Below are 8649 nucleotides of genomic sequence, written 5' to 3'. Positions count from 1 at the left end.
ATAACTCGATTTTGTGGTCCCGAAACCACTTCCCGACTAGGGTCAATTTTGGGCTGTCACAACTCTCCCTCACTTAAGAAATTTTCGTCCCGAAAATCTTACCGGTAAATAGGTTTGGGTATCGTTCTTTCATCGAGCTTTCGGTTTCCCAAGTAGCTTCCTCGATCCCGTGTTTGAGCCATAACACCTTTACTAACGGAACCCTTTTGTTTCGCAACTCCTTCACTTCACGAGCTAGGATACGCATCGGCTCTTCTTCATAACTCATATCGGATTGAATGTCAACCTCGGAGGATTAATTATGTGGGAGGGGTCAGATCTATAACGTCGAAGCATCGAAACATGAAAACGTTGTGAATTCTTTCAAGTTCAGGAGGTAAAATCAATCTATGTGCCACTGGACCAATTCTTTCGGATATTTCATACGGCCCAATGAACCTCGGACTCAATTTGCCCTTACGGCCAAATCTGAGTATCTTTTTCCAAGGTGAAACTTTAAGAAACACTTTATCTCCCACCTAATACTCAATGTCTTTTCGTTTCAAATCCGCGTACGACTTCTGACGATCTGTGGCTACTTTCAGACTTTCACGGATTACCTTTACTTTCTGTTCGGCATTCTTAATCAAATCAACTCCGAAAATTTTACTTTCACCGAGCTCGGTCCAAAACAATGGTGTACGGCATTTACGACCTTACAAAGCCTCGTAAGGTGCCATCTTAATACTTGATTGAAAACTATTGTTGTAAGCGAATTCAATCAAAGGTAAATACCGTTCCATGAACTACTGAACTCGAGGATGCAACATCTCAACATATCCTCAAGTATCTGAATTATCCGCTCGGATTGACCATCGGTTTGGGGGTGAAAAGCAGTGCTAAAATGCAGCTTGGTACCCAAAGCTTCTTGCAATTTCTTCCAAAATCGTGAGGTAAATCTCGGATCTCTATCCGACACGATAGAAATAGGTACCCCGTGTAATCTCACAATCTGAGAAACATACAATTCGGCTAGTTTATCCAATGAAAAATCCGTACGCACGGGGATAAAGTGAGCCGACTTAGTCAGTCTATCAACAACAACCCAAATCACATCCTTCTTACTTGTTGACAATGGCAGTCCGGACACAAAGTCCATTGTGACTCGATCCCATTTCCACTCGGGTATCATGATCGGCTGAAGTAATCCTGAAGGCACTTGATGTTCCGCTTTCACTTGTTGACATATTAAACATCTCGAAACAAAGTCGGAGATGTCTCGTTTCATACCATGCCACCAAAACCAACGTTTCAAATCGTTGTACATTTTCGTACTCCCCGGGTGAATTGACATTCGGCTACAATGGGCTTCGTTCAGAATCATCGAAATGAGTCCCGAATTCCTTGGAACACACAAACGACTTCTGAACCTCAAACAATCATCATCATCAATTTGAAACTTCGATTCCTTGTTCGGAACACACTCAGCCCGTTTTGCAACCAATTCATCATCGACTTTCTGAGCTTCACGAATTTGATGAGTCAATAATGGTTTGGATTTTAATTCAGCTACTAACACATTGTCGGGTAGAACAGACAAATACACATTCATCGCTCGTAAAGCAAACAATGACTTCCGACTTAAGGCGTCCGCAACCACATTAGCCTTTCCCGGGTGGTAATCAATGACAAGCTCGTAATCTTTCAACAACTCAAGCCAACGTCTTTGTCGCAGATTTAAGTCTCTTTGAGTCATCAAATATTTGAGACTTTTGTGATCCGAAAATACATGGCACTTTTCACCAAATAGGTAATGTCGCCATATTTTTAAAGCAAACACGATGGCAGCTAGTTCAAGATCATGGGTCGGATAATTTTTCTCATGTGGCTTTAATTGTCTTGATGCATAGGCCACCACTCGACCTTCTTGCATCAATACGCAGCCCAGCCCAAGTAGGGATGCGTCACTATAAATGACAAACTCTTTGCCTGATTCGGGTTGCACTAAAATTGGAGCTTCAGTCAAATAAGTTTTTAGTTGATCAAAACTTTTCTGACATTTCTCCGTCCATTCGAACTTAACATCCTTTTGAAGTAGCTTCGTCATTGGTGTGGCTATCATCGAGAAACCTTTGACAAATCGTCGGTAATAACCGGTGAGTCCCAAAAAGCTCCGAACTTCAGTAATATTTCTTGGAGGCTTCCAGTTAAGTATGGCTGAAATTTTGCTCGGGTCAACTCGAATACCCGATGCGGATACCACATGACCCAAGAAGCTAACCTCTCTTAACCAGAACTCACACTTACTGAACTTAGCATATAACTGCTTATCCCGCAACATTTGCAACACTAGTCTCAGGTGCTCAGCATGTTCGGTCTCATCTCTTGAATAGACCAAGATGTCATCAATGAACACAACTACGAACCGATCCAAATATGGTCTGAAGATCCGATTCATCAAATCCATAAATACCGCAGGGGCATTAGTAAGCCCAAACGGCATCACTAAGAATTCGTAGTGACCGTACCTCGTTCTGAAAGCAGTTTTGGGTACGTCCGAATCTCGAACCCGCAACTGATAATAACCCGATCTCAAATCTATTTTTGAGAACACTGAGGCTCCCTTTAGTTGATCAAACAAATCATCAATACGCAGTAACGGATATTTATTCTTTATCGTCACTTTATTCAGTTGACGATAGTCAATGCACAACCTCATGGTTCCGTCCTTCTTTTTCACGAACAATACTGGTGCACCCCAAGGTGAGAAACTTGGTCGAGCAAAACCTCTATCCGTCAATTCTTGCAACTGAGCTTTCAACTCTTTTAACTCGGTTTGTGCCATACGATACGGAGCTATCGAAATCGGCGTAGTCCCAGGTACAAGCTCAATACCAAACTCTACCTCCCGAACAGATGGTAAACCCGGTAATTCTTCAGGAAAAACATCCAGGTATTCACAAACCATCGGCACAGATTCGGGTTTCTTTTCTAATTCTTTGTCATCAAGTACATACGCAAGGTATGCTTCGCACCCTTTTCTTACATATTTCTGGGCCAACATTGAGGATATTACAACTGGCAACCCATCCAAGTCTGTAGACTCAACTCGGATTACTTCGTTATTTGCGCACCTCAAATCAATAGTCTTGCTTTTGCAATTCACAACCGCATCATGCACGGTCAACCAATCCAACCCGAGAATAACATCAAATTCATCAAACGGCAAAAGCATCAAGTCCGCCGGAAAACAGGAACCTCGAATCACTAGGGGACATTTCTTACACACTTTGTCGACAAGCACGTAACGACCCAAGGGATTTGACACCCGAATTACGAACTCAGTAGACTCAATAGGTAAAGTCTTACTGGATGCTAAGGTTTCACATATGTAAGAATGAGTAGAACCGGGGTCAATCAAAGCAATTACATTAGTATCAAAGAGAGTGAAAGTACCGGTAATAACATCAGGCGAAGAAGCATCCTCGCGGGCACGTATAGCATAAGCTCTAGCAGGCGCACGAGCCTCGGATCCGGTCGTAGCATCTCTAGATCCTCTCTAACCACCACTAGCATTGCCCGTATTTCTAGATGGTCTACCTCGAGCAGTGGTAGCACCCGGTTTCCCACTCTGATTTACATTCTGTTCAGACAACCTCGGGCAATCTTTGATGAAGTGGTCAACTGATCCACACTTGTAACAGGAGCGGTCATGGAATCTACAACTCCCCGAATGCCATTTACCGCAATATCGACAGTCTGTTTTGTCTCGATGTTCATTCCCAACACTAGCGATCGAAGTGCCTCGGGTACCCATAGGGGGTCGATCACGATCTCGTCTAAAAAGGCCCGAAGTGCCTCTAGACCGGCCCACATCATCTCGAAATTTCTTCGATGCCTGTTGAAGAGACTTTCCCGAGGATCTTTTACGAAACTCCCCTGTTCCCACATCAACTTTTTGTTTTTCTTTTCTAAGCTCTTCGGCTTTACAAGCTCGCTCGACCAGTACTACGAACTCTCGTATTTCAAGAATGCCAACGAACATTTTTATATCTTCATTCAGCCCATCCTCGAAGCGCTTACACATGATAGCCTCGGACGAAACACATTCCCGAGCGTATCTACTAAGTCTAACAAATTTTCGCTCGTAATCTGTAACTGACATAGAACCTTGCTTAAGCTCAAGAAATTCCTTCCGTTTTTGATCAACAAATCTCTGACTGATATACTTTTTCCGAAACTCAGTTTGGAAAAACTCCCAAGTTACTTGCTCTCGAGGCACAACAGAAGTCAGAGTACTCCACCAATAGTAGGCAGAATCGCGTAACAAGGAGATAGTACACTTTAGGCATTCATCAGGTGTACAAGATAGCTCATCGAGTACCCGGATAGTGTTGTCCAACCAAAGTTCAGCTTGCTCGGCATCATCGCTATCCGTAGCCTTAAATTCAGTAGCCCCATGTTTTTGGATTCTGTCAACTGGGGGCTTATTTGACCTTATTTGGTCAGTTACCGGAGGTATTGTAGGTGCGGGGGTGGTATTTGTCGGGAATGGAGGTTGTGGAACAGCCGTATTAGTTCGAATGTATTGGTTGAACCAATCATTCATCACGCTATAGAAAGCTTGTCTAGCTTCATCATTCGGGTTACTAGCATTAGGTTGAGAGTCCGCCGGCGCTGTCCCTTGTGCGGGAGCAGGCGCTACACTCTCAAGATCATCAGCTACCTCTCGGTCGGGATCGGGATCCATTACTATAAATAAACACATTTGCAAATGTCAGAAATCACCACACTATCAAATAATCACATAAAATGGCATGTATAGCTAGACCCAACGCATTACGGTAGTCCTAGAATCGACTAAACCGTAGCTCTGATACCAATCAATTGTAACACCCCGAACCTGAGACCGTCACCGGAGTCGAACACGAGGTGTTAACAGACTTTTAAAAATTTTCCAGACACTGCCAATCTGCGTAATAGTCGCTTTAAAAATCATATCTTGAGTTTCACAACTCGAAAATCAGTTTCGTGATTTTTCCCTGAAACTAGACTCATATGCTCATCTACATATTTTTTTCTAGAATTTTTGGTTGGGCCAATTAGTACAGTTTATTAGTCAAAGTCTCCCATGTTACAGGGATCGACTACCCTGACCTTTGCGCATTACGACTTGGATATTTCCTTGTACAGGGCTCCAATACTGATGACGTTTGTTTCTATAGAAACTAGACTCGGAGAGGAATCTATAAATATATGGTATGACTCCTAATTATCTCTGGTTAATTTATGGTAAATTTTCAAAGTCGAAACAGGAGATCCAGAAACCGTTCTGGTCTTGTTTCATGAGAACTTTAATATGCTTAGACTCCTTAATGAGTCTAGTTTCAAATGAAATCAAATACAACGCATTTTGAATTCAGTAAAATGAGAAATTTGATTCGTAGTGAAGAGTGGTCAGATTAGTCAAACAGTGAAACAGGGGAAACTTTAAGAAAAATCTGGTATTGATTGGCCAAACCTAAAATTATGGAAATTTTATGGATGGAAGATATGAGAGTCTATATTCAGGAAAAATTAACGAAAAGTGATTTGGAGTTTTGTAGCTCCAGTTATAAATAATTTAGTGACTATTGCTCAGGAAAAACAGCTTGTGCTGAATTTGAGATTATGTTGTGAACCTTGATAAACTTGTTTTAGTTGCTCATAAGCTATTGATTAAACCCATACTTGAATTCTAAATCGTGATATTGTAAGTTTATGAGTATTCGAATATGAAATGATAGTAAGGCCTAATGGCCGATGTGATGAATGTGAAAGTGTATATGTGTGATAAGGCCTAATAGCCGATGTGATGAATGCGAAAGTGTATATATGTAATAAGGCCTAATGGCCGATGTGATGAATGTGAAAGTGTATATGTGTGATAAGGCCTAATAGCTGATGTGATGAATGCGAAAGTGTATATATGTAATAAGGCCTAATGGCCGATGTGATGAATGTGAAAGTGTATATATGTGATAAGGCCTAATAGCCGATGTGATGAATGTGAAAGTGTATATATGTAATAAGGCCTAATGGCCGATGTGATGAATGTGAAAGTGTATATATGTGATAAGGCCTAATGGCCGATGTGATGAATGTGAAAGTGTATATATGTGACGGGGCCGAGTGGCCAACGTGATGGATGTGAAAGTGCATAAATGTGATAAGTCCCGAAGGGCATTATAAACTTGTTTTAGTTGCTCATAAGCTATTGATTAAACCCATACTTGAATTCTAAATCGTGATATTGTAAGTTTATGAGTATTCGAATATGAAATGATAGTAAGGCCTAATGGCCGATGTGATGAATGTGAAAGTGTATATGTGTGATAAGGCCTAATGGCCGATGTGATGAATGTGAAAGTGTATATATGTAATAAGGCCTAATGGCCGATGTGATGAATGTGAAAGTGTATATATGTGACGGGGCCGAGTGGCCAACGTGATGGATGTGAAAGTGCATAAATGTGATAAGTCCCGAAGGGCATTTGTGTCAGTACTATATCCGGGTTAAAACCCCGCAGGCTTTATGCGAGAATATTATCACTGATTAATGTCCGTAAGCTTCGTGCTCGTACTATATCCGAGCTCTAAAGACCCGATAACTTCGTGTGGAGATTATGTCCGGGTAAGACTTCGTAATAAGAATTGCTTATAAATATATTCAATGCGAAAGGTTAAACAGGTATGTACTCCAAGTTTATATGTGAGCTTGATTTGCACTAAATCATAAGGTAGTTATGTGATGCATACGAGAGCAATCTATGAGACTATTCCTATGATTATGTGACATCGGATCAGTGTGAGAGGTGATGTGAAATCATACGATATATCTATGTCACATGAGCTCACTTTTATGTGAAAGTTTATCTGCCTATTGTATATGATGAGATGTGCATATTCGGTAAAGGGATGGTATGCCCGAAGGAAGAGTGAAATAAAAATACGAACAACTACGTTATAATTTGATTGTTATCTGTTGACACTGCTTAAAACTTACTAAGCATTGTAATGCTTACTCTGTTTACTCTGTTTCCTCTGTTTTATAGATCTCTTTGCGAAGCTACAGGCTCGGGGATCGTCAGCAACTAGTCACACTATCACTATCCACTGTTTGGTACTGCTATGTTTTGGATTATCTTATGGCATGTACAAAATAGACTAGTGGCGGAAGAATATTTTGGTTAATGTATATAGCCATGCGAAAATGGCTTATATATGTTTGAGCATAATGTTATAATCATTTGGTATGGAATGGTTAATCACTATCATAATTTGTGCTATTTATGCTAAAAGGGCTAATTGAATCATGGAAACTATGAAATAGGTAAAGTCTACCTTAAAGGCAGATGCTGGCAGCAGCAGTGATGTAGATTTGAAAAAATCACTAAAAATAGTAGGATTGGAATTAAATAATGAATAAATTATGTAAACGAACCTTGATGAATCTATTTTCATAGGAAAGTAACGAAAAGATCATATCGACAGTATGTTAAGAGATATTTAGGTTCTCGTGAGACAGGGCCAGAACGGTTTCTGGATTCCCTGTTCCGACTTTGTAAATTCATTATAAATTAACCAGAGATAATTAGGAGTCATACCATATATGTATAGATTCCTCTCTGAGTCTAGTTTCTATAGAAACAAACGGCATCAGTATTGAAGCTCTGTGCAGGGAGATATCCAAGTCGTAATATGCAAAGGTCAGTGTAGTCGATCCCTGTAACATGGGAGACTTTGACTAATAAACTGTACTAATTTGCCTGACCAAAAATTCTAGAAAAAAATATGTAGATGGGCATATGAGTCTAGTTTCAGGGAAAATTTACAGAACTGGATTTTGAGTTTTAGAACTCAAGATATGATTTTTAAAGCGACTAGTACACAGACTGGCAGGTTGTCTGGGAAATTTTTTTAAGTGGTTTGAAGTCTGTTAACACCTCGTGTTCGACTCCGGCGACGGCCTCGGGTTCGGGGTGTTACAACTTCTCACCTAGCAAGAATGTTATGTTGAGGAACGAGATCACTACCTTCCAACAGATGGATGAAGAGTTCTTGTATGAGGCATGGGAAAAGTTTAAAAAACTATTATGAAGATGCCCCCATCACAGAATCCCTCATTGCATCTAATTAATTACGTTCTATAACGATCTCAATGCTCATACAAGAATGGTAGTAGACGCTTCTACTAATGATGTTCTCCTTTCTAAGTCTTATAACGAGGCTTATGAAATCATCAAAAAGATTGCCAACAAAAATTATCAATGGCCAACCTATCGAGTAGCATCAGGAAGACGAGTCACTGGAGTACATGATGTGGACACTCTCATTTCACTTGCATCTCAAGTATCCTCAATATCCTCAATGCTTAAAAACTTTACTACCGGACTGTGAATGCCCTATCTGAATCTGGTCTAAACTGTAAGGTCGAGAGATAAGTAGTTCTTGCTGACTCGTTAGTTCAGTGGAAGATCAAGTGATCATGCTAGGGTAATGACTAGTTGATTGAGTAGAAACCCAAAATAGGAATTAGTTATGACCACTAAAGTGAGCTAATCACCCATGCTTAGATTATGTTTAGTTACACATTAGTTTTTTAATTTCATTATTTTATTCATGTTTTAT

General features: G+C 40.4%; 1 non-coding gene across 1 annotated transcript; it reads right to left on the bottom strand.

Annotated features, from left to right (window-relative positions):
- Positions 1–8031: 8031 nt before the first annotated feature.
- LOC121204352 (small nucleolar RNA R71) lies at positions 8032–8138 on the bottom strand. Its single transcript, XR_005899279.1, has one exon. It is a non-coding gene; the product is annotated as a small nucleolar RNA R71 (small nucleolar RNA).
- Positions 8139–8649: the final 511 nt, after the last annotated feature.

Source organism: Gossypium hirsutum, chromosome A07 (assembly GCF_007990345.1).
Source record: "Gossypium hirsutum isolate 1008001.06 chromosome A07, Gossypium_hirsutum_v2.1, whole genome shotgun sequence".
Lineage (NCBI taxonomy): Eukaryota > Viridiplantae > Streptophyta > Magnoliopsida > Malvales > Malvaceae > Gossypium > Gossypium hirsutum.
This window is presented reverse-complemented; position numbering and strand designations above follow the sequence as displayed.